The 25,575-nt window shown below is 47.6% G+C and overlaps 32 non-coding genes and 2 pseudogenes across 32 annotated transcripts; all 34 read left to right on the top strand.

The window, feature by feature from the left end:
• Positions 1–300: 300 nt before the first annotated feature.
• Positions 301–464, top strand: LOC142115138 (U1 spliceosomal RNA). Its single transcript, XR_012682019.1, has one exon. It is a non-coding gene; the product is annotated as a U1 spliceosomal RNA (small nuclear RNA).
• A 588-nt stretch (positions 465–1,052) lies between these two features.
• LOC142115091 (U1 spliceosomal RNA) lies at positions 1,053–1,216 on the top strand. Its single transcript, XR_012681976.1, has one exon. It is a non-coding gene; the product is annotated as a U1 spliceosomal RNA (small nuclear RNA).
• A 588-nt stretch (positions 1,217–1,804) lies between these two features.
• LOC142115090 (U1 spliceosomal RNA) lies at positions 1,805–1,968 on the top strand. Its single transcript, XR_012681975.1, has one exon. It is a non-coding gene; the product is annotated as a U1 spliceosomal RNA (small nuclear RNA).
• Positions 1,969–2,556: 588 nt separating this feature from the next.
• LOC142115142 (U1 spliceosomal RNA) lies at positions 2,557–2,720 on the top strand. The gene has a single exon (XR_012682022.1). It is a non-coding gene; the product is annotated as a U1 spliceosomal RNA (small nuclear RNA).
• Positions 2,721–3,308: 588 nt separating this feature from the next.
• LOC142115089 (U1 spliceosomal RNA) lies at positions 3,309–3,472 on the top strand. Its single transcript, XR_012681974.1, has one exon. It is a non-coding gene; the product is annotated as a U1 spliceosomal RNA (small nuclear RNA).
• Positions 3,473–4,060: 588 nt separating this feature from the next.
• Positions 4,061–4,224, top strand: LOC142115137 (U1 spliceosomal RNA). The gene has a single exon (XR_012682018.1). It is a non-coding gene; the product is annotated as a U1 spliceosomal RNA (small nuclear RNA).
• A 588-nt stretch (positions 4,225–4,812) lies between these two features.
• On the top strand, positions 4,813–4,976 carry LOC142115088 (U1 spliceosomal RNA). The gene has a single exon (XR_012681973.1). It is a non-coding gene; the product is annotated as a U1 spliceosomal RNA (small nuclear RNA).
• A 588-nt stretch (positions 4,977–5,564) lies between these two features.
• On the top strand, positions 5,565–5,728 carry LOC142115087 (U1 spliceosomal RNA). The gene has a single exon (XR_012681972.1). It is a non-coding gene; the product is annotated as a U1 spliceosomal RNA (small nuclear RNA).
• A 588-nt stretch (positions 5,729–6,316) lies between these two features.
• On the top strand, positions 6,317–6,480 carry LOC142115136 (U1 spliceosomal RNA). Its single transcript, XR_012682017.1, has one exon. It is a non-coding gene; the product is annotated as a U1 spliceosomal RNA (small nuclear RNA).
• Positions 6,481–7,068: 588 nt separating this feature from the next.
• LOC142115086 (U1 spliceosomal RNA) lies at positions 7,069–7,232 on the top strand. The gene has a single exon (XR_012681971.1). It is a non-coding gene; the product is annotated as a U1 spliceosomal RNA (small nuclear RNA).
• Positions 7,233–7,820: 588 nt separating this feature from the next.
• Positions 7,821–7,984, top strand: LOC142115083 (U1 spliceosomal RNA). The gene has a single exon (XR_012681969.1). It is a non-coding gene; the product is annotated as a U1 spliceosomal RNA (small nuclear RNA).
• A 588-nt stretch (positions 7,985–8,572) lies between these two features.
• On the top strand, positions 8,573–8,736 carry LOC142115082 (U1 spliceosomal RNA). The gene has a single exon (XR_012681968.1). It is a non-coding gene; the product is annotated as a U1 spliceosomal RNA (small nuclear RNA).
• A 588-nt stretch (positions 8,737–9,324) lies between these two features.
• Positions 9,325–9,488, top strand: LOC142115081 (U1 spliceosomal RNA). The gene has a single exon (XR_012681967.1). It is a non-coding gene; the product is annotated as a U1 spliceosomal RNA (small nuclear RNA).
• A 588-nt stretch (positions 9,489–10,076) lies between these two features.
• On the top strand, positions 10,077–10,240 carry LOC142115080 (U1 spliceosomal RNA). Its single transcript, XR_012681966.1, has one exon. It is a non-coding gene; the product is annotated as a U1 spliceosomal RNA (small nuclear RNA).
• Positions 10,241–10,828: 588 nt separating this feature from the next.
• LOC142115079 (U1 spliceosomal RNA) lies at positions 10,829–10,992 on the top strand. Its single transcript, XR_012681965.1, has one exon. It is a non-coding gene; the product is annotated as a U1 spliceosomal RNA (small nuclear RNA).
• A 588-nt stretch (positions 10,993–11,580) lies between these two features.
• Positions 11,581–11,744, top strand: LOC142115078 (U1 spliceosomal RNA). Its single transcript, XR_012681964.1, has one exon. It is a non-coding gene; the product is annotated as a U1 spliceosomal RNA (small nuclear RNA).
• A 588-nt stretch (positions 11,745–12,332) lies between these two features.
• LOC142115077 (U1 spliceosomal RNA) lies at positions 12,333–12,496 on the top strand. The gene has a single exon (XR_012681963.1). It is a non-coding gene; the product is annotated as a U1 spliceosomal RNA (small nuclear RNA).
• Positions 12,497–13,084: 588 nt separating this feature from the next.
• On the top strand, positions 13,085–13,248 carry LOC142115076 (U1 spliceosomal RNA). Its single transcript, XR_012681962.1, has one exon. It is a non-coding gene; the product is annotated as a U1 spliceosomal RNA (small nuclear RNA).
• Positions 13,249–13,836: 588 nt separating this feature from the next.
• On the top strand, positions 13,837–14,000 carry LOC142115166 (U1 spliceosomal RNA). Its single transcript, XR_012682045.1, has one exon. It is a non-coding gene; the product is annotated as a U1 spliceosomal RNA (small nuclear RNA).
• A 587-nt stretch (positions 14,001–14,587) lies between these two features.
• Positions 14,588–14,751, top strand: LOC142115075 (U1 spliceosomal RNA). The gene has a single exon (XR_012681961.1). It is a non-coding gene; the product is annotated as a U1 spliceosomal RNA (small nuclear RNA).
• A 588-nt stretch (positions 14,752–15,339) lies between these two features.
• Positions 15,340–15,503, top strand: LOC142115073 (U1 spliceosomal RNA). The gene has a single exon (XR_012681960.1). It is a non-coding gene; the product is annotated as a U1 spliceosomal RNA (small nuclear RNA).
• A 588-nt stretch (positions 15,504–16,091) lies between these two features.
• On the top strand, positions 16,092–16,255 carry LOC142115153 (U1 spliceosomal RNA). The gene has a single exon (XR_012682032.1). It is a non-coding gene; the product is annotated as a U1 spliceosomal RNA (small nuclear RNA).
• Positions 16,256–16,843: 588 nt separating this feature from the next.
• Positions 16,844–16,991, top strand: LOC142115193 (U1 spliceosomal RNA; annotated as a pseudogene).
• A 588-nt stretch (positions 16,992–17,579) lies between these two features.
• Positions 17,580–17,744, top strand: LOC142115148 (U1 spliceosomal RNA). The gene has a single exon (XR_012682028.1). It is a non-coding gene; the product is annotated as a U1 spliceosomal RNA (small nuclear RNA).
• Positions 17,745–18,332: 588 nt separating this feature from the next.
• Positions 18,333–18,496, top strand: LOC142115071 (U1 spliceosomal RNA). The gene has a single exon (XR_012681958.1). It is a non-coding gene; the product is annotated as a U1 spliceosomal RNA (small nuclear RNA).
• Positions 18,497–19,084: 588 nt separating this feature from the next.
• LOC142115070 (U1 spliceosomal RNA) lies at positions 19,085–19,248 on the top strand. The gene has a single exon (XR_012681957.1). It is a non-coding gene; the product is annotated as a U1 spliceosomal RNA (small nuclear RNA).
• A 588-nt stretch (positions 19,249–19,836) lies between these two features.
• LOC142115187 (U1 spliceosomal RNA) lies at positions 19,837–20,000 on the top strand. The gene has a single exon (XR_012682064.1). It is a non-coding gene; the product is annotated as a U1 spliceosomal RNA (small nuclear RNA).
• Positions 20,001–20,588: 588 nt separating this feature from the next.
• On the top strand, positions 20,589–20,752 carry LOC142115069 (U1 spliceosomal RNA). Its single transcript, XR_012681956.1, has one exon. It is a non-coding gene; the product is annotated as a U1 spliceosomal RNA (small nuclear RNA).
• A 588-nt stretch (positions 20,753–21,340) lies between these two features.
• Positions 21,341–21,504, top strand: LOC142115068 (U1 spliceosomal RNA). The gene has a single exon (XR_012681955.1). It is a non-coding gene; the product is annotated as a U1 spliceosomal RNA (small nuclear RNA).
• A 588-nt stretch (positions 21,505–22,092) lies between these two features.
• LOC142115067 (U1 spliceosomal RNA) lies at positions 22,093–22,256 on the top strand. The gene has a single exon (XR_012681954.1). It is a non-coding gene; the product is annotated as a U1 spliceosomal RNA (small nuclear RNA).
• Positions 22,257–22,844: 588 nt separating this feature from the next.
• Positions 22,845–23,008, top strand: LOC142115066 (U1 spliceosomal RNA). Its single transcript, XR_012681953.1, has one exon. It is a non-coding gene; the product is annotated as a U1 spliceosomal RNA (small nuclear RNA).
• Positions 23,009–23,596: 588 nt separating this feature from the next.
• Positions 23,597–23,760, top strand: LOC142115065 (U1 spliceosomal RNA). The gene has a single exon (XR_012681952.1). It is a non-coding gene; the product is annotated as a U1 spliceosomal RNA (small nuclear RNA).
• A 588-nt stretch (positions 23,761–24,348) lies between these two features.
• LOC142115064 (U1 spliceosomal RNA) lies at positions 24,349–24,512 on the top strand. Its single transcript, XR_012681951.1, has one exon. It is a non-coding gene; the product is annotated as a U1 spliceosomal RNA (small nuclear RNA).
• A 588-nt stretch (positions 24,513–25,100) lies between these two features.
• On the top strand, positions 25,101–25,248 carry LOC142115197 (U1 spliceosomal RNA; annotated as a pseudogene).
• The last annotated feature ends 327 nt before the right edge of the window (positions 25,249–25,575 follow it).

Below are 25,575 nucleotides of genomic sequence, written 5' to 3'. Positions count from 1 at the left end.
CAAATCAGGCCTATATAGATGGCATTCTACTGTCTTTCTCTTTTCATATGCAGATGAGTATTGCAGCTGACTGCTTGGATAACCCATCGTATGCAAATATATCTGCTGCACCCTGGGAATGCTTATAATTGTACTTGTCCGTACAGTTTGACATTTGAGGTGCTTCAGGAATAGGCACCCATCCGCTTCCCTTCAGTTGTTGTCCCCAGCTGAAAGTTCATTTGTGCTGCATCAGGAGAATCTCCCCCACTTGACAGGCGTGTGCTTGACCAGTCGCCCTCCAGAGTCCTAGTCCAACTCATACTTACCTGGCAGGGGAGATACCATGATCACAAAGGTGGTTCTCCCAGGGTGAGGTTCATCCATTGCACTCTGGATGTGCTGACCCCTGCGATTTCCCCAAATGCGGGAAACTCGACTGCATAATTTGTGGTAGTGGGGGACTGCGTTCGCGCTCTCCCCTGATCATCTCTGGTAAAAGTCAGCTTTAGTTGTGTGACCTAGCCTTCTTGCAGAAAGCGCATGATCTAAATGCTTTATCGGCAGTGCGATATCTTGATATTGTAGCCCTATCCGGCCTGATTTTTTCCCTGGCTTGCTTTCTTCCCCCTGTGCTGATGCCATTCTGCCAGATATGACATGTACTCTATGACTGCCTGTTCTCTGATAATTCTAGGGTTGATAGAACCACTCTGTGTCCTTTTGCTGCTGATTATTTCAGGGCACAGTTCTTCCTGCAGAGCTTCTTTATGCAAATCAGGCCTATATAGATGGCATTCTACTGTCTTTCTCTTTTCATATGCAGATGAGTATTGCAGCTGACTGCTTGGATAACCCATCGTATGCAAATATATCTGCTGCACCCTGGGAATGCTTATAATTGTACTTGTCCGTACAGTTTGACATTTGAGGTGCTTCAGGAATAGGCACCCATCCGCTTCCCTTCAGTTGTTGTCCCCAGCTGAAAGTTCATTTGTGCTGCATCAGGAGAATCTCCCCCACTTGACAGGCGTGTGCTTGACCAGTCGCCCTCCAGAGTCCTAGTCCAACTCATACTTACCTGGCAGGGGAGATACCATGATCACAAAGGTGGTTCTCCCAGGGTGAGGTTCATCCATTGCACTCCGGATGTGCTGACCCCTGCGATTTCCCCAAATGCGGGAAACTCGACTGCATAATTTGTGGTAGTGGGGGACTGCGTTCGCGCTCTCCCCTGATCATCTCTGGTAAAAGTCAGCTTTAGTTGTGTGACCTAGCCTTCTTGCAGAAAGCGCATGATCTAAATGCTTTATCGGCAGTGCGATATCTTGATATTGTAGCCCTATCCGGCCTGATTTTTTCCCTGGCTTGCTTTCTTCCCCCTGTGCTGATGCCATTCTGCCAGATATGACATGTACTCTATGACTGCCTGTTCTCTGATAATTCTAGGGTTGATAGAACCACTCTGTGTCCTTTTGCTGCTGATTATTTCAGGGCACAGTTCTTCCTGCAGAGCTTCTTTATGCAAATCAGGCCTATATAGATGGCATTCTACTGTCTTTCTCTTTTCATATGCAGATGAGTATTGCAGCTGACTGCTTGGATAACCCATCGTATGCAAATATATCTGCTGCACCCTGGGAATGCTTATAATTGTACTTGTCCGTACAGTTTGACATTTGAGGTGCTTCAGGAATAGGCACCCATCCGCTTCCCTTCAGTTGTTGTCCCCAGCTGAAAGTTCATTTGTGCTGCATCAGGAGAATCTCCCCCACTTGACAGGCGTGTGCTTGACCAGTCGCCCTCCAGAGTCCTAGTCCAACTCATACTTACCTGGCAGGGGAGATACCATGATCACAAAGGTGGTTCTCCCAGGGTGAGGTTCATCCATTGCACTCCGGATGTGCTGACCCCTGCGATTTCCCCAAATGCGGGAAACTCGACTGCATAATTTGTGGTAGTGGGGGACTGCGTTCGCGCTCTCCCCTGATCATCTCTGGTAAAAGTCAGCTTTAGTTGTGTGACCTAGCCTTCTTGCAGAAAGTGCATGATCTAAATGCTTTATCGGCAGTGCGATATCTTGATATTGTAGCCCTATCCGGCCTGATTTTTTCCCTGGCTTGCTTTCTTCCCCCTGTGCTGATGCCATTCTGCCAGATATGACATGTACTCTATGACTGCCTGTTCTCTGATAATTCTAGGGTTGATAGAACCACTCTGTGTCCTTTTGCTGCTGATTATTTCAGGGCACAGTTCTTCCTGCAGAGCTTCTTTATGCAAATCAGGCCTATATAGATGGCATTCTACTGTCTTTCTCTTTTCATATGCAGATGAGTATTGCAGCTGACTGCTTGGATAACCCATCGTATGCAAATATATCTGCTGCACCCTGGGAATGCTTATAATTGTACTTGTCCGTACAGTTTGACATTTGAGGTGCTTCAGGAATAGGCACCCATCCGCTTCCCTTCAGTTGTTGTCCCCAGCTGAAAGTTCATTTGTGCTGCATCAGGAGAATCTCCCCCACTTGACAGGCGTGTGCTTGACCAGTCGCCCTCCAGAGTCCTAGTCCAACTCATACTTACCTGGCAGGGGAGATACCATGATCACAAAGGTGGTTCTCCCAGGGTGAGGTTCATCCATTGCACTCCGGATGTGCTGACCCCTGCGATTTCCCCAAATGCGGGAAACTCGACTGCATAATTTGTGGTAGTGGGGGACTGCGTTTGCGCTCTCCCCTGATCATCTCTGGTAAAAGTCAGCTTTAGTTGTGTGACCTAGCCTTCTTGCAGAAAGCGCATGATCTAAATGCTTTATCGGCAGTGCGATATCTTGATATTGTAGCCCTATCCGGCCTGATTTTTTCCCTGGCTTGCTTTCTTCCCCCTGTGCTGATGCCATTCTGCCAGATATGACATGTACTCTATGACTGCCTGTTCTCTGATAATTCTAGGGTTGATAGAACCACTCTGTGTCCTTTTGCTGCTGATTATTTCAGGGCACAGTTCTTCCTGCAGAGGTTCTTTATGCAAATCAGGCCTATATAGATGGCATTCTACTGTCTTTCTCTTTTCATATGCAGATGAGTATTGCAGCTGACTGCTTGGATAACCCATCGTATGCAAATATATCTGCTGCACCCTGGGAATGCTTATAATTGTACTTGTCCGTACAGTTTGACATTTGAGGTGCTTCAGGAATAGGCACCCATCCGCTTCCCTTCAGTTGTTGTCCCCAGCTGAAAGTTCATTTGTGCTGCATCAGGAGAATCTCCCCCACTTGACAGGCGTGTGCTTGACCAGTCGCCCTCCAGAGTCCTAGTCCAACTCATACTTACCTGGCAGGGGAGATACCATGATCACAAAGGTGGTTCTCCCAGGGTGAGGTTCATCCATTGCACTCCGGATGTGCTGACCCCTGCGATTTCCCCAAATGCGGGAAACTCGACTGCATAATTTGTGGTAGTGGGGGACTGCGTTCGCGCTCTCCCCTGATCATCTCTGGTAAAAGTCAGCTTTAGTTGTGTGACCTAGCCTTCTTGCAGAAAGCGCATGATCTAAATGCTTTATCGGCAGTGCGATATCTTGATATTGTAGCCCTATCCGGCCTGATTTTTTCCCTGGCTTGCTTTCTTCCCCCTGTGCTGATGCCATTCTGCCAGATATGACATGTACTCTATGACTGCCTGTTCTCTGATAATTCTAGGGTTGATAGAACCACTCTGTGTCCTTTTGCTGCTGATTATTTCAGGGCACAGTTCTTCCTGCAGAGCTTCTTTATGCAAATCAGGCCTATATAGATGGCATTCTACTGTCTTTCTCTTTTCATATGCAGATGAGTATTGCAGCTGACTGCTTGGATAACCCATCGTATGCAAATATATCTGCTGCACCCTGGGAATGCTTATAATTGTACTTGTCCGTACAGTTTGACATTTGAGGTGCTTCAGGAATAGGCACCCATCCGCTTCCCTTCAGTTGTTGTCCCCAGCTGAAAGTTCATTTGTGCTGCATCAGGAGAATCTCCCCCACTTGACAGGCGTGTGCTTGACCAGTCGCCCTCCAGAGTCCTAGTCCAACTCATACTTACCTGGCAGGGGAGATACCATGATCACAAAGGTGGTTCTCCCAGGGTGAGGTTCATCCATTGCACTCTGGATGTGCTGACCCCTGCGATTTCCCCAAATGCGGGAAACTCGACTGCATAATTTGTGGTAGTGGGGGACTGCGTTCGCGCTCTCCCCTGATCATCTCTGGTAAAAGTCAGCTTTAGTTGTGTGACCTAGCCTTCTTGCAGAAAGTGCATGATCTAAATGCTTTATCGGCAGTGCGATATCTTGATATTGTAGCCCTATCCGGCCTGATTTTTTTCCTGGCTTGCTTTCTTCCCCCTGTGCTGATGCCATTCTGCCAGATATGACATGTACTCTATGACTGCCTGTTCTCTGATAATTCTAGGGTTGATAGAACCACTCTGTGTCCTTTTGCTGCTGATTATTTCAGGGCACAGTTCTTCCTGCAGAGCTTCTTTATGCAAATCAGGCCTATATAGATGGCATTCTACTGTCTTTCTCTTTTCATATGCAGATGAGTATTGCAGCTGACTGCTTGGATAACCCATCGTATGCAAATATATCTGCTGCACCCTGGGAATGCTTATAATTGTACTTGTCCGTACAGTTTGACATTTGAGGTGCTTCAGGAATAGGCACCCATCCGCTTCCCTTCAGTTGTTGTCCCCAGCTGAAAGTTCATTTGTGCTGCATCAGGAGAATCTCCCCCACTTGACAGGCGTGTGCTTGACCAGTCGCCCTCCAGAGTCCTAGTCCAACTCATACTTACCTGGCAGGGGAGATACCATGATCACAAAGGTGGTTCTCCCAGGGTGAGGTTCATCCATTGCACTCCGGATGTGCTGACCCCTGCGATTTCCCCAAATGCGGGAAACTCGACTGCATAATTTGTGGTAGTGGGGGACTGCGTTCGCGCTCTCCCCTGATCATCTCTGGTAAAAGTCAGCTTTAGTTGTGTGACCTAGCCTTCTTGCAGAAAGTGCATGATCTAAATGCTTTATCGGCAGTGCGATATCTTGATATTGTAGCCCTATCCGGCCTGATTTTTTCCCTGGCTTGCTTTCTTCCCCCTGTGCTGATGCCATTCTGCCAGATATGACATGTACTCTATGACTGCCTGTTCTCTGATAATTCTAGGGTTGATAGAACCACTCTGTGTCCTTTTGCTGCTGATTATTTCAGGGCACAGTTCTTCCTGCAGAGCTTCTTTATGCAAATCAGGCCTATATAGATGGCATTCTACTGTCTTTCTCTTTTCATATGCAGATGAGTATTGCAGCTGACTGCTTGGATAACCCATCGTATGCAAATATATCTGCTGCACCCTGGGAATGCTTATAATTGTACTTGTCCGTACAGTTTGACATTTGAGGTGCTTCAGGAATAGGCACCCATCCGCTTCCCTTCAGTTGTTGTCCCCAGCTGAAAGTTCATTTGTGCTGCATCAGGAGAATCTCCCCCACTTGACAGGCGTGTGCTTGACCAGTCGCCCTCCAGAGTCCTAGTCCAACTCATACTTACCTGGCAGGGGAGATACCATGATCACAAAGGTGGTTCTCCCAGGGTGAGGTTCATCCATTGCACTCCGGATGTGCTGACCCCTGCGATTTCCCCAAATGCGGGAAACTCGACTGCATAATTTGTGGTAGTGGGGGACTGCGTTCGCGCTCTCCCCTGATCATCTCTGGTAAAAGTCAGCTTTAGTTGTGTGACCTAGCCTTCTTGCAGAAAGCGCATGATCTAAATGCTTTATCGGCAGTGCGATATCTTGATATTGTAGCCCTATCCGGCCTGATTTTTTCCCTGGCTTGCTTTCTTCCCCCTGTGCTGATGCCATTCTGCCAGATATGACATGTACTCTATGACTGCCTGTTCTCTGATAATTCTAGGGTTGATAGAACCACTCTGTGTCCTTTTGCTGCTGATTATTTCAGGGCACAGTTCTTCCTGCAGAGGTTCTTTATGCAAATCAGGCCTATATAGATGGCATTCTACTGTCTTTCTCTTTTCATATGCAGATGAGTATTGCAGCTGACTGCTTGGATAACCCATCGTATGCAAATATATCTGCTGCACCCTGGGAATGCTTATAATTGTACTTGTCCGTACAGTTTGACATTTGAGGTGCTTCAGGAATAGGCACCCATCCGCTTCCCTTCAGTTGTTGTCCCCAGCTGAAAGTTCATTTGTGCTGCATCAGGAGAATCTCCCCCACTTGACAGGCGTGTGCTTGACCAGTCGCCCTCCAGAGTCCTAGTCCAACTCATACTTACCTGGCAGGGGAGATACCATGATCACAAAGGTGGTTCTCCCAGGGTGAGGTTCATCCATTGCACTCTGGATGTGCTGACCCCTGCGATTTCCCCAAATGCGGGAAACTCGACTGCATAATTTGTGGTAGTGGGGGACTGCGTTCGCGCTCTCCCCTGATCATCTCTGGTAAAAGTCAGCTTTAGTTGTGTGACCTAGCCTTCTTGCAGAAAGTGCATGATCTAAATGCTTTATCGGCAGTGCGATATCTTGATATTGTAGCCCTATCCGGCCTGATTTTTTTCCTGGCTTGCTTTCTTCCCCCTGTGCTGATGCCATTCTGCCAGATATGACATGTACTCTATGACTGCCTGTTCTCTGATAATTCTAGGGTTGATAGAACCACTCTGTGTCCTTTTGCTGCTGATTATTTCAGGGCACAGTTCTTCCTGCAGAGCTTCTTTATGCAAATCAGGCCTATATAGATGGCATTCTACTGTCTTTCTCTTTTCATATGCAGATGAGTATTGCAGCTGACTGCTTGGATAACCCATCGTATGCAAATATATCTGCTGCACCCTGGGAATGCTTATAATTGTACTTGTCCGTACAGTTTGACATTTGAGGTGCTTCAGGAATAGGCACCCATCCGCTTCCCTTCAGTTGTTGTCCCCAGCTGAAAGTTCATTTGTGCTGCATCAGGAGAATCTCCCCCACTTGACAGGCGTGTGCTTGACCAGTCGCCCTCCAGAGTCCTAGTCCAACTCATACTTACCTGGCAGGGGAGATACCATGATCACAAAGGTGGTTCTCCCAGGGTGAGGTTCATCCATTGCACTCCGGATGTGCTGACCCCTGCGATTTCCCCAAATGCGGGAAACTCGACTGCATAATTTGTGGTAGTGGGGGACTGCGTTCGCGCTCTCCCCTGATCATCTCTGGTAAAAGTCAGCTTTAGTTGTGTGACCTAGCCTTCTTGCAGAAAGCGCATGATCTAAATGCTTTATCGGCAGTGCGATATCTTGATATTGTAGCCCTATCCGGCCTGATTTTTTCCCTGGCTTGCTTTCTTCCCCCTGTGCTGATGCCATTCTGCCAGATATGACATGTACTCTATGACTGCCTGTTCTCTGATAATTCTAGGGTTGATAGAACCACTCTGTGTCCTTTTGCTGCTGATTATTTCAGGGCACAGTTCTTCCTGCAGAGCTTCTTTATGCAAATCAGGCCTATATAGATGGCATTCTACTGTCTTTCTCTTTTCATATGCAGATGAGTATTGCAGCTGACTGCTTGGATAACCCATCGTATGCAAATATATCTGCTGCACCCTGGGAATGCTTATAATTGTACTTGTCCGTACAGTTTGACATTTGAGGTGCTTCAGGAATAGGCACCCATCCGCTTCCCTTCAGTTGTTGTCCCCAGCTGAAAGTTCATTTGTGCTGCATCAGGAGAATCTCCCCCACTTGACAGGCGTGTGCTTGACCAGTCGCCCTCCAGAGTCCTAGTCCAACTCATACTTACCTGGCAGGGGAGATACCATGATCACAAAGGTGGTTCTCCCAGGGTGAGGTTCATCCATTGCACTCCGGATGTGCTGACCCCTGCGATTTCCCCAAATGCGGGAAACTCGACTGCATAATTTGTGGTAGTGGGGGACTGCGTTCGCGCTCTCCCCTGATCATCTCTGGTAAAAGTCAGCTTTAGTTGTGTGACCTAGCCTTCTTGCAGAAAGCGCATGATCTAAATGCTTTATCGGCAGTGCGATATCTTGATATTGTAGCCCTATCCGGCCCGATTTTTTCCCTGGCTTGCTTTCTTCCCCCTGTGCTGATGCCATTCTGCCAGATATGACATGTACTCTATGACTGCCTGTTCTCTGATAATTCTAGGGTTGATAGAACCACTCTGTGTCCTTTTGCTGCTGATTATTTCAGGGCACAGTTCTTCCTGCAGAGCTTCTTTATGCAAATCAGGCCTATATAGATGGCATTCTACTGTCTTTCTCTTTTCATATGCAGATGAGTATTGCAGCTGACTGCTTGGATAACCCATCGTATGCAAATATATCTGCTGCACCCTGGGAATGCTTATAATTGTACTTGTCCGTACAGTTTGACATTTGAGGTGCTTCAGGAATAGGCACCCATCCGCTTCCCTTCAGTTGTTGTCCCCAGCTGAAAGTTCATTTGTGCTGCATCAGGAGAATCTCCCCCACTTGACAGGCGTGTGCTTGACCAGTCGCCCTCCAGAGTCCTAGTCCAACTCATACTTACCTGGCAGGGGAGATACCATGATCACAAAGGTGGTTCTCCCAGGGTGAGGTTCATCCATTGCACTCCGGATGTGCTGACCCCTGCGATTTCCCCAAATGCGGGAAACTCGACTGCATAATTTGTGGTAGTGGGGGACTGCGTTCGCGCTCTCCCCTGATCATCTCTGGTAAAAGTCAGCTTTAGTTGTGTGACCTAGCCTTCTTGCAGAAAGCGCATGATCTAAATGCTTTATCGGCAGTGCGATATCTTGATATTGTAGCCCTATCCGGCCTGATTTTTTCCCTGGCTTGCTTTCTTCCCCCTGTGCTGATGCCATTCTGCCAGATATGACATGTACTCTATGACTGCCTGTTCTCTGATAATTCTAGGGTTGATAGAACCACTCTGTGTCCTTTTGCTGCTGATTATTTCAGGGCACAGTTCTTCCTGCAGAGCTTCTTTATGCAAATCAGGCCTATATAGATGGCATTCTACTGTCTTTCTCTTTTCATATGCAGATGAGTATTGCAGCTGACTGCTTGGATAACCCATCGTATGCAAATATATCTGCTGCACCCTGGGAATGCTTATAATTGTACTTGTCCGTACAGTTTGACATTTGAGGTGCTTCAGGAATAGGCACCCATCCGCTTCCCTTCAGTTGTTGTCCCCAGCTGAAAGTTCATTTGTGCTGCATCAGGAGAATCTCCCCCACTTGACAGGCGTGTGCTTGACCAGTCGCCCTCCAGAGTCCTAGTCCAACTCATACTTACCTGGCAGGGGAGATACCATGATCACAAAGGTGGTTCTCCCAGGGTGAGGTTCATCCATTGCACTCCGGATGTGCTGACCCCTGCGATTTCCCCAAATGCGGGAAACTCGACTGCATAATTTGTGGTAGTGGGGGACTGCGTTCGCGCTCTCCCCTGATCATCTCTGGTAAAAGTCAGCTTTAGTTGTGTGACCTAGCCTTCTTGCAGAAAGTGCATGATCTAAATGCTTTATCGGCAGTGCGATATCTTGATATTGTAGCCCTATCCGGCCTGATTTTTTCCCTGGCTTGCTTTCTTCCCCCTGTGCTGATGCCATTCTGCCAGATATGACATGTACTCTATGACTGCCTGTTCTCTGATAATTCTAGGGTTGATAGAACCACTCTGTGTCCTTTTGCTGCTGATTATTTCAGGGCACAGTTCTTCCTGCAGAGCTTCTTTATGCAAATCAGGCCTATATAGATGGCATTCTACTGTCTTTCTCTTTTCATATGCAGATGAGTATTGCAGCTGACTGCTTGGATAACCCATCGTATGCAAATATATCTGCTGCACCCTGGGAATGCTTATAATTGTACTTGTCCGTACAGTTTGACATTTGAGGTGCTTCAGGAATAGGCACCCATCCGCTTCCCTTCAGTTGTTGTCCCCAGCTGAAAGTTCATTTGTGCTGCATCAGGAGAATCTCCCCCACTTGACAGGCGTGTGCTTGACCAGTCGCCCTCCAGAGTCCTAGTCCAACTCATACTTACCTGGCAGGGGAGATACCATGATCACAAAGGTGGTTCTCCCAGGGTGAGGTTCATCCATTGCACTCCGGATGTGCTGACCCCTGCGATTTCCCCAAATGCGGGAAACTCGACTGCATAATTTGTGGTAGTGGGGGACTGCGTTCGCGCTCTCCCCTGATCATCTCTGGTAAAAGTCAGCTTTAGTTGTGTGACCTAGCCTTCTTGCAGAAAGCGCATGATCTAAATGCTTTATCGGCAGTGCGATATCTTGATATTGTAGCCCTATCCGGCCTGATTTTTTCCCTGGCTTGCTTTCTTCCCCCTGTGCTGATGCCATTCTGCCAGATATGACATGTACTCTATGACTGCCTGTTCTCTGATAATTCTAGGGTTGATAGAACCACTCTGTGTCCTTTTGCTGCTGATTATTTCAGGGCACAGTTCTTCCTGCAGAGCTTCTTTATGCAAATCAGGCCTATATAGATGGCATTCTACTGTCTTTCTCTTTTCATATGCAGATGAGTATTGCAGCTGACTGCTTGGATAACCCATCGTATGCAAATATATCTGCTGCACCCTGGGAATGCTTATAATTGTACTTGTCCGTACAGTTTGACATTTGAGGTGCTTCAGGAATAGGCACCCATCCGCTTCCCTTCAGTTGTTGTCCCCAGCTGAAAGTTCATTTGTGCTGCATCAGGAGAATCTCCCCCACTTGACAGGCGTGTGCTTGACCAGTCGCCCTCCAGAGTCCTAGTCCAACTCATACTTACCTGGCAGGGGAGATACCATGATCACAAAGGTGGTTCTCCCAGGGTGAGGTTCATCCATTGCACTCCGGATGTGCTGACCCCTGCGATTTCCCCAAATGCGGGAAACTCGACTGCATAATTTGTGGTAGTGGGGGACTGCGTTCGCGCTCTCCCCTGATCATCTCTGGTAAAAGTCAGCTTTAGTTGTGTGACCTAGCCTTCTTGCAGAAAGTGCATGATCTAAATGCTTTATCGGCAGTGCGATATCTTGATATTGTAGCCCTATCCGGCCTGATTTTTTCCCTGGCTTGCTTTCTTCCCCCTGTGCTGATGCCATTCTGCCAGATATGACATGTACTCTATGACTGCCTGTTCTCTGATAATTCTAGGGTTGATAGAACCACTCTGTGTCCTTTTGCTGCTGATTATTTCAGGGCACAGTTCTTCCTGCAGAGCTTCTTTATGCAAATCAGGCCTATATAGATGGCATTCTACTGTCTTTCTCTTTTCATATGCAGATGAGTATTGCAGCTGACTGCTTGGATAACCCATCGTATGCAAATATATCTGCTGCACCCTGGGAATGCTTATAATTGTACTTGTCCGTACAGTTTGACATTTGAGGTGCTTCAGGAATAGGCACCCATCCGCTTCCCTTCAGTTGTTGTCCCCAGCTGAAAGTTCATTTGTGCTGCATCAGGAGAATCTCCCCCACTTGACAGGCGTGTGCTTGACCAGTCGCCCTCCAGAGTCCTAGTCCAACTCATACTTACCTGGCAGGGGAGATACCATGATCACAAAGGTGGTTCTCCCAGGGTGAGGTTCATCCATTGCACTCCGGATGTGCTGACCCCTGCGATTTCCCCAAATGCGGGAAACTCGACTGCATAATTTGTGGTAGTGGGGGACTGCGTTCGCGCTCTCCCCTGATCATCTCTGGTAAAAGTCAGCTTTAGTTGTGTGACCTAGCCTTCTTGCAGAAAGCGCATGATCTAAATGCTTTATCGGCAGTGCGATATCTTGATATTGTAGCCCTATCCGGCCTGATTTTTTCCCTGGCTTGCTTTCTTCCCCCTGTGCTGATGCCATTCTGCCAGATATGACATGTACTCTATGACTGCCTGTTCTCTGATAATTCTAGGGTTGATAGAACCACTCTGTGTCCTTTTGCTGCTGATTATTTCAGGGCACAGTTCTTCCTGCAGAGCTTCTTTATGCAAATCAGGCCTATATAGATGGCATTCTACTGTCTTTCTCTTTTCATATGCAGATGAGTATTGCAGCTGACTGCTTGGATAACCCATCGTATGCAAATATATCTGCTGCACCCTGGGAATGCTTATAATTGTACTTGTCCGTACAGTTTGACATTTGAGGTGCTTCAGGAATAGGCACCCATCCGCTTCCCTTCAGTTGTTGTCCCCAGCTGAAAGTTCATTTGTGCTGCATCAGGAGAATCTCCCCCACTTGACAGGCGTGTGCTTGACCAGTCGCCCTCCAGAGTCCTAGTCCAACTCATACTTACCTGGCAGGGGAGATACCATGATCACAAAGGTGGTTCTCCCAGGGTGAGGTTCATCCATTGCACTCCGGATGTGCTGACCCCTGCGATTTCCCCAAATGCGGGAAACTCGACTGCATAATTTGTGGTAGTGGGGGACTGCGTTCGCGCTCTCCCCTGATCATCTCTGGTAAAAGTCAGCTTTAGTTGTGTGACCTAGCCTTCTTGCAGAAAGCGCATGATCTAAATGCTTTATCGGCAGTGCGATATCTTGATATTGTAGCCCTATCCGGCCTGATTTTTTCCCTGGCTTGCTTTCTTCCCCCTGTGCTGATGCCATTCTGCCAGATATGACATGTACTCTATGACTGCCTGTTCTCTGATAATTCTAGGGTTGATAGAACCACTCTGTGTCCTTTTGCTGCTGATTATTTCAGGGCACAGTTCTTCCTGCAGAGCTTCTTTATGCAAATCAGGCCTATATAGATGGCATTCTACTGTCTTTCTCTTTTCATATGCAGATGAGTATTGCAGCTGACTGCTTGGATAACCCATCGTATGCAAATATATCTGCTGCACCCTGGGAATGCTTATAATTGTACTTGTCCGTACAGTTTGACATTTGAGGTGCTTCAGGAATAGGCACCCATCCGCTTCCCTTCAGTTGTTGTCCCCAGCTGAAAGTTCATTTGTGCTGCATCAGGAGAATCTCCCCCACTTGACAGGCGTGTGCTTGACCAGTCGCCCTCCAGAGTCCAAGTCCAACTCATACTTACCTGGCAGGGGAGATACCATGATCACAAAGGTGGTTCTCCCAGGGTGAGGTTCATCCATTGCACTCCGGATGTGCTGACCCCTGCGATTTCCCCAAATGCGGGAAACTCGACTGCATAATTTGTGGTAGTGGGGGACTGCGTTCGCGCTCTCCCCTGATCATCTCTGGTAAAAGTCAGCTTTAGTTGTGTGACCTAGCCTTCTTGCAGAAAGCGCATGATCTAAATGCTTTATCGGCAGTGCGATATCTTGATATTGTAGCCCTATCCGGCCTGATTTTTTCCCTGGCTTGCTTTCTTCCCCCTGTGCTGATGCCATTCTGCCAGATATGACATGTACTCTATGACTGCCTGTTCTCTGATAATTCTAGGGTTGATAGAACCACTCTGTGTCCTTTTGCTGCTGATTATTTCAGGGCACAGTTCTTCCTGCAGAGCTTCTTTATGCAAATCAGGCCTATATAGATGGCATTCTACTGTCTTTCTCTTTTCATATGCAGATGAGTATTGCAGCTGACTGCTTGGATAACCCATCGTATGCAAATATATCTGCTGCACCCTGGGAATGCTTATAATTGTACTTGTCCGTACAGTTTGACATTTGAGGTGCTTCAGGAATAGGCACCCATCCGCTTCCCTTCAGTTGTTGTCCCCAGCTGAAAGTTCATTTGTGCTGCATCAGGAGAATCTCCCCCACTTGACAGGCGTGTGCTTGACCAGTCGCCCTCCAGAGTCCTAGTCCAACTCATACTTACCTGGCAGGGGAGATACCATGATCACAAAGGTGGTTCTCCCAGGGTGAGGTTCATCCATTGCACTCCGGATGTGCTGACCCCTGCGATTTCCCCAAATGCGGGAAACTCGACTGCATAATTTGTGGTAGTGGGGGACTGCGTTCGCGCTCTCCCTGATCATCTCTGGTAAAAGTCAGCTTTAGTTGTGTGACCTAGCCTTCTTGCAGAAAGCGCATGATCTAAATGCTTTATCGGCAGTGCGATATCTTGATATTGTAGCCCTATCCGGCCTGATTTTTTCCCTGGCTTGCTTTCTTCCCCCTGTGCTGATGCCATTCTGCCAGATATGACATGTACTCTATGACTGCCTGTTCTCTGATAATTCTAGGGTTGATAGAACCACTCTGTGTCCTTTTGCTGCTGATTATTTCAGGGCACAGTTCTTCCTGCAGAGCTTCTTTATGCAAATCAGGCCTATATAGATGGCATTCTACTGTCTTTCTCTTTTCATATGCAGATGAGTATTGCAGCTGACTGCTTGGATAACCCATCGTATGCAAATATATCTGCTGCACCCTGGGAATGCTTATAATTGTACTTGTCCGTACAGTTTGACATTTGAGGTGCTTCAGGAATAGGCACCCATCCGCTTCCCTTCAGTTGTTGTCCCCAGCTGAAAGTTCATTTGTGCTGCATCAGGAGAATCTCCCCCACTTGACAGGCGTGTGCTTGACCAGTCGCCCTCCAGAGTCCTAGTCCAACTCATACTTACCTGGCAGGGGAGATACCATGATCACAAAGGTGGTTCTCCCAGGGTGAGGTTCATCCATTGCACTCCGGATGTGCTGACCCCTGCGATTTCCCCAAATGCGGGAAACTCGACTGCATAATTTGTGGTAGTGGGGGACTGCGTTCGCGCTCTCCCCTGATCATCTCTGGTAAAAGTCAGCTTTAGTTGTGTGACCTAGCCTTCTTGCAGAAAGCGCATGATCTAAATGCTTTATCGGCAGTGCGATATCTTGATATTGTAGCCCTATCTGGCCTGATTTTTTCCCTGGCTTGCTTTCTTCCCCCTGTGCTGATGCCATTCTGCCAGATATGACATGTACTCTATGACTGCCTGTTCTCTGATAATTCTAGGGTTGATAGAACCACTCTGTGTCCTTTTGCTGCTGATTATTTCAGGGCACAGTTCTTCCTGCAGAGCTTCTTTATGCAAATCAGGCCTATATAGATGGCATTCTACTGTCTTTCTCTTTTCATATGCAGATGAGTATTGCAGCTGACTGCTTGGATAACCCATCGTATGCAAATATATCTGCTGCACCCTGGGAATGCTTATAATTGTACTTGTCCGTACAGTTTGACATTTGAGGTGCTTCAGGAATAGGCACCCATCCGCTTCCCTTCAGGTGTTGTCCCCAGCTGAAAGTTCATTTGTGCTGCATCAGGAGAATCTCCCCCACTTGACAGGCGTGTGCTTGACCAGTCGCCCTCCAGAGTCCTAGTCCAACTCATACTTACCTGGCAGGGGAGATACCATGATCACAAAGGTGGTTCTCCCAGGGTGAGGTTCATCCATTGCACTCCGGATGTGCTGACCCCTGCGATTTCCCCAAATGCGGGAAACTCGACTGCATAATTTGTGGTAGTGGGGGACTGCGTTCGCGCTCTCCCCTGATCATCTCTGGTAAAAGTCAGCTTTAGTTGTGTGACCTAGCCTTCTTGCAGAAAGCGCATGATCTAAATGCTTTATCGGCAGTGCGATATCTTGATATTGTAGCCCTATCCGGCCTGATTTTTTCCCTGGCTTGCTTTCTTCCCCCTGTGCTGATGCCATTCTGCCAGATATGACATGTACTCTATGACTGCCTGTTCTCTGATAATTCTAGGGTTGATAGAACCACTCTGTGTCCTTTTGCTGCTGATTATTTCAGGGCACAGTTCTTCCTGCAGAGCTTCTTTATGCAAATCAGGCCTATATAGATGGCATTCTACTGTCTTTCTCTTTTCATATGCAGATGAGTATTGCAGCTGACTGCTTGGATAACCCATCGTATGCAAATATATCTGCTGCACCCTGGGAATGCTTATAATTGTACTTGTCCGTACAGTTTGACATTTGAGGTGCTTCAGGAATAGGCACCCATCCGCTTCCCTTCAGTTGTTGTCCCCAGCTGAAAGTTCATTTGTGCTGCATCAGGAGAATCTCCCCCACTTGACAGGCGTGTGCTTGACCAGTCGCCCTCCAGAGTCCTAGTCCAACTCATATTTACCTGGCAGGGGAGATACCATGATCACAAAGGTGGTTCTCCCAGGGTGAGGTTCATCCATTGCACTCCGGATGTGCTGACCCCTGCGATTTCCCCAAATGCGGGAAACTCGACTGCATAATTTGTGGTAGTGGGGGACTGCGTTCGCGCTCTCCCCTGATCATCTCTGGTAAAAGTCAGCTTTAGTTGTGTGACCTAGCCTTCTTGCAGAAAGCGCATGATCTAAATGCTTTATCGGCAGTGCGATATCTTGATATTGTAGCCCTATCCGGCCTGATTTTTTCCCTGGCTTGCTTTCTTCCCCCTGTGCTGATGCCATTCTGCCAGATATGACATGTACTCTATGACTGCCTGTTCTCTGATAATTCTAGGGTTGATAGAACCACTCTGTGTCCTTTTGCTGCTGATTATTTCAGGGCACAGTTCTTCCTGCAGAGCTTCTTTATGCAAATCAGGCCTATATAGATGGCATTCTACTGTCTTTCTCTTTTCATATGCAGATGAGTATTGCAGCTGACTGCTTGGATAACCCATCGTATGCAAATATATCTGCTGCACCCTGGGAATGCTTATAATTGTACTTGTCCGTACAGTTTGACATTTGAGGTGCTTCAGGAATAGGCACCCATCCGCTTCCCTTCAGTTGTTGTCCCCAGCTGAAAGTTCATTTGTGCTGCATCAGGAGAATCTCCCCCACTTGACAGGCGTGTGCTTGACCAGTCGCCCTCCAGAGTCCTAGTCCAACTCATACTTACCTGGCAGGGGAGATACCATGATCACAAAGGTGGTTCATCCATTGCACTCCGGATGTGCTGACCCCTGCGATTTCCCCAAATGCGGGAAACTCGACTGCATAATTTGTGGTAGTGGGGGACTGCGTTCGCGCTCTCCCCTGATCATCTCTGGTAAAAGTCAGCTTTAGTTGTGTGACCTAGCCTTCTTGCAGAAAGCGCATGATCTAAATGCTTTATCGGCAGTGCGATATCTTGATATTGTAGCCCTATCCGGCCTGATTTTTTCCCTGGCTTGCTTTCTTCCCCCTGTGCTGATGCCATTCTGCCAGATATGACATGTACTCTATGACTGCCTGTTCTCTGATAATTCTAGGGTTGATAGAACCACTCTGTGTCCTTTTGCTGCTGATTATTTCAGGGCACAGTTCTTCCTGCAGAGCTTCTTTATGCAAATCAGGCCTATATAGATGGCATTCTACTGTCTTTCTCTTTTCATATGCAGATGAGTATTGCAGCTGACTGCTTGGATAACCCATCGTATGCAAATATATCTGCTGCACCCTGGGAATGCTTATAATTGTACTTCTCCGTACAGTTTGACATTTGAGGTGCTTCAGGAATAGGCACCCATCCGCTTCCCTTCAGTTGTTGTCCCCAGCTGAAAGTTCATTTGTGCTGCATCAGGAGAATCTCCCCCACTTGACAGGCGTGTGCTTGACCAGTCGCCCTCCAGAGTACTAGTCCAACTCATACTTACCTGGCAGGGGAGATACCATGATCACAAAGGTGGTTCTCCCAGGGTGAGGTTCATCCATTGCACTCCGGATGTGCTGACCCCTGCGATTTCCCCAAATGCGGGAAACTCGACTGCATAATTTGTGGTAGTGGGGGGACTGTGTTCGCGCTCTCCCCTGATCATCTCTGGTAAAAGTCAGCTTTAGTTGTGTGACCTAGCCTTCCTGCAGAAAGCGCATGATCTAAATGCTTTATCGGCAGTGCGATATCTTGATATTGTAGCCCTATCCGGCCTGATTTTTTCCCTGGCTTGCTTTCTTCCCCCTGTGCTGATGCCATTCTGCCAGATATGACATGTACTCTATGACTGCCTGTTCTCTGATAATTCTAGGGTTGATAGAACCACTCTGTGTCCTTTTGCTGCTGATTATTTCAGGGCACAGTTCTTCCTGCAGAGCTTCTTTATGCAAATCAGGCCTATATAGATGGCATTCTACTGTCTTTCTCTTTTCATATGCAGATGAGTATTGCAGCTGACTGCTTGGATAACCCATCGTATGCAAATATATCTGCTGCACCCTGGGAATGCTTATAATTGTACTTGTCCGTACAGTTTGACATTTGAGGTGCTTCAGGAATAGGCACCCATCCGCTTCCCTTCAGTTGTTGTCCCCAGCTGAAAGTTCATTTGTGCTGCATCAGGAGAATCTCCCCCACTTGACAGGCGTGTGCTTGACCAGTCGCCCTCCAGAGTCCTAGTCCAACTCATACTTACCTGGCAGGGGAGATACCATGATCACAAAGGTGGTTCTCCCAGGGTGAGGTTCATCCATTGCACTCCGGATGTGCTGACCCCTGCGATTTCCCCAAATGCGGGAAACTCGACTGCATAATTTGTGGTAGTGGGGGACTGCGTTCGCGCTCTCCCCTGATCATCTCTGGTAAAAGTCAGCTTTAGTTGTGTGACCTAGCCTTCTTGCAGAAAGCGCATGATCTAAATGCTTTATCGGCAGTGCGATATCTTGATATTGTAGCCCTATCCGGCCTGATTTTTTCCCTGGCTTGCTTTCTTCCCCCTGTGCTGATGCCATTCTGCCAGATATGACATGTACTCTATGACTGCCTGTTCTCTGATAATTCTAGGGTTGATAGAACCACTCTGTGTCCTTTTGCTGCTGATTATTTCAGGGCACAGTTCTTCCTGCAGAGCTTCTTTATGCAAATCAGGCCTATATAGATGGCATTCTACTGTCTTTCTCTTTTCATATGCAGATGAGTATTGCAGCTGACTGCTTGGATAACCCATCGTATGCAAATATATCTGCTGCACCCTGGGAATGCTTATAATTGTACTTGTCCGTACAGTTTGACATTTGAGGTGCTTCAGGAATAGGCACCCATCCGCTTCCCTTCAGTTGTTGTCCCCAGCTGAAAGTTCATTTGTGCTGCATCAGGAGAATCTCCCCCACTTGACAGGCGTGTGCTTGACCAGTCGCCCTCCAGAGTCCTAGTCCAACTCATACTTACCTGGCAGGGGAGATACCATGATCACAAAGGTGGTTCTCCCAGGGTGAGGTTCATCCATTGCACTCCGGATGTGCTGACCCCTGCGATTTCCCCAAATGCGGGAAACTCGACTGCATAATTTGTGGTAGTGGGGGACTGCGTTCGCGCTCTCCCCTGATCATCTCTGGTAAAAGTCAGCTTTAGTTGTGTGACCTAGCCTTCTTGCAGAAAGCGCATGATCTAAATGCTTTATCGGCAGTGCGATATCTTGATATTGTAGCCCTATCCGGCCTGATTTTTTCCCTGGCTTGCTTTCTTCCCCCTGTGCTGATGCCATTCTGCCAGATATGACATGTACTCTATGACTGCCTGTTCTCTGATAATTCTAGGGTTGATAGAACCACTCTGTGTCCTTTTGCTGCTGATTATTTCAGGGCACAGTTCTTCCTGCAGAGCTTCTTTATGCAAATCAGGCCTATATAGATGGCATTCTACTGTCTTTCTCTTTTCATATGCAGATGAGTATTGCAGCTGACTGCTTGGATAACCCATCGTATGCAAATATATCTGCTGCACCCTGGGAATGCTTATAATTGTACTTGTCCGTACAGTTTGACATTTGAGGTGCTTCAGGAATAGGCACCCATCCGCTTCCCTTCAGTTGTTGTCCCCAGCTGAAAGTTCATTTGTGCTGCATCAGGAGAATCTCCCCCACTTGACAGGCGTGTGCTTGACCAGTCGCCCTCCAGAGTCCTAGTCCAACTCATACTTACCTGGCAGGGGAGATACCATGATCACAAAGGTGGTTCTCCCAGGGTGAGGTTCATCCATTGCACGCCGGATGTGCTGACCCCTGCGATTTCCCCAAATGCGGGAAACTCGACTGCATAATTTGTGGTAGTTAGGGACTGCGTTCGCGCTCTCCCCTGATCATCTCTGGTAAAAGTCAGCTTTAGTTGTGTGACCTAGCCTTCTTGCAGAAAGCGCATGATCTAAATGCTTTATCGGCAGTGCGATATCTTGATATTGTAGCCCTATCCGGCCTGATTTTTTCCCTGGCTTGCTTTCTTCCCCCTGTGCTGATGCCATTCTGCCAGATATGACATGTACTCTATGACTGCCTGTTCTCTGATAATTCTAGGGTTGATAGAACCACTCTGTGTCCTTTTGCTGCTGATTATTTCAGGGCACAGTTCTTCCTGCAGAGCTTCTTTATGCAAATCAGGCCTATATAGATGGCATTCTACTGTCTTTCTCTTTTCATATGCAGATGAGTATTGCAGCTGACTGCTTGGATAACCCATCGTATGCAAATATATCTGCTGCACCCTGGGAATGCTTATAATTGTACTTGTCCGTACAGTTTGACATTTGAGGTGCTTCAGGAATAGGCACCCATCCGCTTCCCTTCAGTTGTTGTCCCCAGCTGAAAGTTCATTTGTGCTGCATCAGGAGAATCTCCCCCACTTGACAGGCGTGTGCTTGACCAGTCGCCCTCCAGAGTCCTAGTCCAACTCATACTTACCTGGCAGGGGAGATACCATGATCACAAAGGTGGTTCTCCCAGGGTGAGGTTCATCCATTGCACTCCGGATGTGCTGACCCCTGCGATTTCCCCAAATGCGGGAAACTCGACTGCATAATTTGTGGTAGTGGGGGACTGCGTTCGCGCTCTCCCCTGATCATCTCTGGTAAAAGTCAGCTTTAGTTGTGTGACCTAGCCTTCTTGCAGAAAGTGCATGATCTAAATGCTTTATCGGCAGTGCGATATCTTGATATTGTAGCCCTATCCGGCCTGATTTTTTCCCTGGCTTGCTTTCTTCCCCCTGTGCTGATGCCATTCTGCCAGATATGACATGTACTCTATGACTGCCTGTTCTCTGATAATTCTAGGGTTGATAGAACCACTCTGTGTCCTTTTGCTGCTGATTATTTCAGGGCACAGTTCTTCCTGCAGAGCTTCTTTATGCAAATCAGGCCTATATAGATGGCATTCTACTGTCTTTCTCTTTTCATATGCAGATGAGTATTGCAGCTGACTGCTTGGATAACCCATCGTATGCAAATATATCTGCTGCACCCTGGGAATGCTTATAATTGTACTTGTCCGTACAGTTTGACATTTGAGGTGCTTCAGGAATAGGCACCCATCCGCTTCCCTTCAGTTGTTGTCCCCAGCTGAAAGTTCATTTGTGCTGCATCAGGAGAATCTCCCCCACTTGACAGGCGTGTGCTTGACCAGTCGCCCTCCAGAGTCCTAGTCCAACTCATACTTACCTGGCAGGGGAGATACCATGATCACAAAGGTGGTTCTCCCAGGGTGAGGTTCATCCATTGCACTCCGGATGTGCTGACCCCTGCGATTTCCCCAAATGCGGGAAACTCGACTGCATAATTTGTGGTAGTGGGGGACTGCGTTCGCGCTCTCCCCTGATCATCTCTGGTAAAAGTCAGCTTTAGTTGTGTGACCTAGCCTTCTTGCAGAAAGTGCATGATCTAAATGCTTTATCGGCAGTGCGATATCTTGATATTGTAGCCCTATCCGGCCTGATTTTTTCCCTGGCTTGCTTTCTTCCCCCTGTGCTGATGCCATTCTGCCAGATATGACATGTACTCTATGACTGCCTGTTCTCTGATAATTCTAGGGTTAAAGAAACCACTCTGTGTCCTTTTGCTGCTGATTATTTCAGGGCACAGTTCTTCCTGCAGAGCTTCTTTATGCAAATCAGGCCTATATAGATGGCATTCTACTGTCTTTCTCTTTTCATATGCAGATGAGTATTGCAGCTGACTGCTTGGATAACCCATCGTATGCAAATATATCTGCTGCACCCTGGGAATGCTTATAATTGTACTTGTCCGTACAGTTTGACATTTGAGGTGCTTCAGGAATAGGCACCCATCCGCTTCCCTTCAGTTGTTGTCCCCAGCTGAAAGTTCATTTGTGCTGCATCAGGAGAATCTCCCCCACTTGACAGGCGTGTGCTTGACCAGTCGCCCTCCAGAGTCCTAGTCCAACTCATACTTACCTGGCAGGGGAGATACCATGATCACAAAGGTGGTTCTCCCAGGGTGAGGTTCATCCATTGCACTCCGGATGTGCTGACCCCTGCGATTTCCCCAAATGCGGGAAACTCGACTGCATAATTTGTGGTAGTGGGGGACTGCGTTCGCGCTCTCCCCTGATCATCTCTGGTAAAAGTCAGCTTTAGTTGTGTGACCTAGCCTTCTTGCAGAAAGTGCATGATCTAAATGCTTTATCGGCAGTGCGATATCTTGATATTGTAGCCCTATCCGGCCTGATTTTTTCCCTGGCTTGCTTTCTTCCCCCTGTGCTGATGCCATTCTGCCAGATATGACATGTACTCTATGACTGCCTGTTCTCTGATAATTCTAGGGTTGATAGAACCACTCTGTGTCCTTTTGCTGCTGATTATTTCAGGGCACAGTTCTTCCTGCAGAGCTTCTTTATGCAAATCAGGCCTATATAGATGGCATTCTACTGTCTTTCTCTTTTCATATGCAGATGAGTATTGCAGCTGACTGCTTGGATAACCCATCGTATGCAAATATATCTGCTGCACCCTGGGAATGCTTATAATTGTACTTGTCCGTACAGTTTGACATTTGAGGTGCTTCAGGAATAGGCACCCATCCGCTTCCCTTCAGTTGTTGTCCCCAGCTGAAAGTTCATTTGTGCTGCATCAGGAGAATCTCCCCCACTTGACAGGCGTGTGCTTGACCAGTCGCCCTCCAGAGTCCTAGTCCAACTCATACTTACCTGGCAGGGGAGATACCATGATCACAAAGGTGGTTCTCCCAGGGTGAGGTTCATCCATTGCACTCCGGATGTGCTGACCCCTGCGATTTCCCCAAATGCGGGAAACTCGACTGCATAATTTGTGGTAGTGGGGGACTGCGTTCGCGCTCTCCCCTGATCATCTCTGGTAAAAGTCAGCTTTAGTTGTGTGACCTAGCCTTCTTGCAGAAAGTGCATGATCTAAATGCTTTATCGGCAGTGCGATATCTTGATATTGTAGCCCTATCCGGCCTGATTTTTTCCCTGGCTTGCTTTCTTCCCCCTGTGCTGATGCCATTCTGCCAGATATGACATGTACTCTATGACTGCCTGTTCTCTGATAATTCTAGGGTTGATAGAACCACTCTGTGTCCTTTTGCTGCTGATTATTTCAGGGCACAGTTCTTCCTGCAGAGCTTCTTTATGCAAATCAGGCCTATATAGATGGCATTCTACTGTCTTTCTCTTTTCATATGCAGATGAGTATTGCAGCTGACTGCTTGGATAACCCATCGTATGCAAATATATCTGCTGCACCCTGGGAATGCTTATAATTGTACTTGTCCGTACAGTTTGACATTTGAGGTGCTTCAGGAATAGGCACCCATCCGCTTCCCTTCAGTTGTTGTCCCCAGCTGAAAGTTCATTTGTGCTGCATCAGGAGAATCTCCCCCACTTGACAGGCGTGTGCTTGACCAGTCGCCCTCCAGAGTCCTAGTCCAACTCATACTTACCTGGCAGGGGAGATACCATGATCACAAAGGTGGTTCTCCCAGGGTGAGGTTCATCCATTGCACTCCGGATGTGCTGACCCCTGCGATTTCCCCAAATGCGGGAAACTCGACTGCATAATTTGTGGTAGTGGGGGACTGCGTTCGCGCTCTCCCCTGATCATCTCTGGTAAAAGTCAGCTTTAGTTGTGTGACCTAGCCTTCTTGCAGAAAGTGCATGATCTAAATGCTTTATCGGCAGTGCGATATCTTGATATTGTAGCCCTATCCGGCCTGATTTTTTCCCTGGCTTGCTTTCTTCCCCCTGTGCTGATGCCATTCTGCCAGATATGACATGTACTCTATGACTGCCTGTTCTCTGATAATTCTAGGGTTAAAGAAACCACTCTGTGTCCTTTTGCTGCTGATTATTTCAGGGCACAGTTCTTCCTGCAGAGCTTCTTTATGCAAATCAGGCCTATATAGATGGCATTCTACTGTCTTTCTCTTTTCATATGCAGATGAGTATTGCAGCTGACTGCTTGGATAACCCATCGTATGCAAATATATCTGCTGCACCCTGGGAATGCTTATAATTGTACTTGTCCGTACAGTTTGACATTTGAGGTGCTTCAGGAATAGGCACCCATCCGCTTCCCTTCAGTTGTTGTCCCCAGCTGAAAGTTCATTTGTGCTGCATCAGGAGAATCTCCCCCACTTGACAGGCGTGTGCTTGACCAGTCGCCCTCCAGAGTCCTAGTCCAACTCATACTTACCTGGCAGGGGAGATACCATGATCACAAAGGTGGTTCTCCCAGGGTGAGGTTCATCCATTGCACTCCGGATGTGCTGACCCCTGCGATTTCCCCAAATGCGGGAAACTCGACTGCATAATTTGTGGTAGTGGGGGACTGCGTTCGCGCTCTCCCCTGATCATCTCTGGTAAAAGTCAGCTTTAGTTGTGTGACCTAGCCTTCTTGTAGAAAGCGCATGATCTAAATGCTTTATCGGCAGTGCGATATCTTGATATTGTAGCCCTATCCGGCCTGATTTTTTCCCTGGCTTGCTTTCTTCCCCCTGTGCTGATGCCATTCTGCCAGATATGACATGTACTCTATGACTGCCTGTTCTCTGATAATTCTAGGGTTGATAGAACCACTCTGTGTCCTTTTGCTGCTGATTATTTCAGGGCACAGTTCTTCCTGCAGAGCTTCTTTATGCAAATCAGGCCTATATAGATGGCATTCTACTGTCTTTCTCTTTTCATATGCAGATGAGTATTGCAGCTGACTGCTTGGATAACCCATCGTATGCAAATATATCTGCTGCACCCTGGGAATGCTTATAATTGTACTTGTCCGTACAGTTTGACATTTGAGGTGCTTCAGGAATAGGCACCCATCCGCTTCCCTTCAGTTGTTGTCCCCAGCTGAAAGTTCATTTGTGCTGCATCAGGAGAATCTCCCCCACTTGACAGGCGTGTGCTTGACCAGTCGCCCTCCAGAGTCCTAGTCCAACTCATACTTACCTGGCAGGGGAGATACCATGATCACAAAGGTGGTTCATCCATTACACTCCGGATGTGCTGACCCCTGCGATTTCCCCAAATGCGGGAAACTCGACTGCATAATTTGTGGTAGTGGGGGACTGCGTTCGCGCTCTCCCCTGATCATCTCTGGTAAAAGTCAGCTTTAGTTGTGTGACCTAGCCTTCTTGCAGAAAGTGCATGATCTAAATGCTTTATCGGCAGTGCGATATCTTGATATTGTAGCCCTATCCGGCCTGATTTTTTCCCTGGCTTGCTTTCTTCCCCCTGTGCTGATGCCATTCTGCCAGATATGACATGTACTCTATGACTGCCTGTTCTCTGATAATTCTAGGGTTGATAGAACCACTCTGTGTCCTTTTGCTGCTGATTATTTCAGGGCACAGTTCTTCCTGCAGAGCTTCTTTATGCAAATCAGGCCTATATAGATGGCATTCTACTGTCTTTCT

This window comes from Mixophyes fleayi, unplaced genomic scaffold (genome assembly GCF_038048845.1).
Source record: "Mixophyes fleayi isolate aMixFle1 unplaced genomic scaffold, aMixFle1.hap1 Scaffold_1536, whole genome shotgun sequence".
Lineage (NCBI taxonomy): Eukaryota > Metazoa > Chordata > Amphibia > Anura > Limnodynastidae > Mixophyes > Mixophyes fleayi.
The sequence above is the reverse complement of the archived record's forward strand: the minus strand, read 5'-3'. Positions and strand labels throughout refer to the sequence as shown.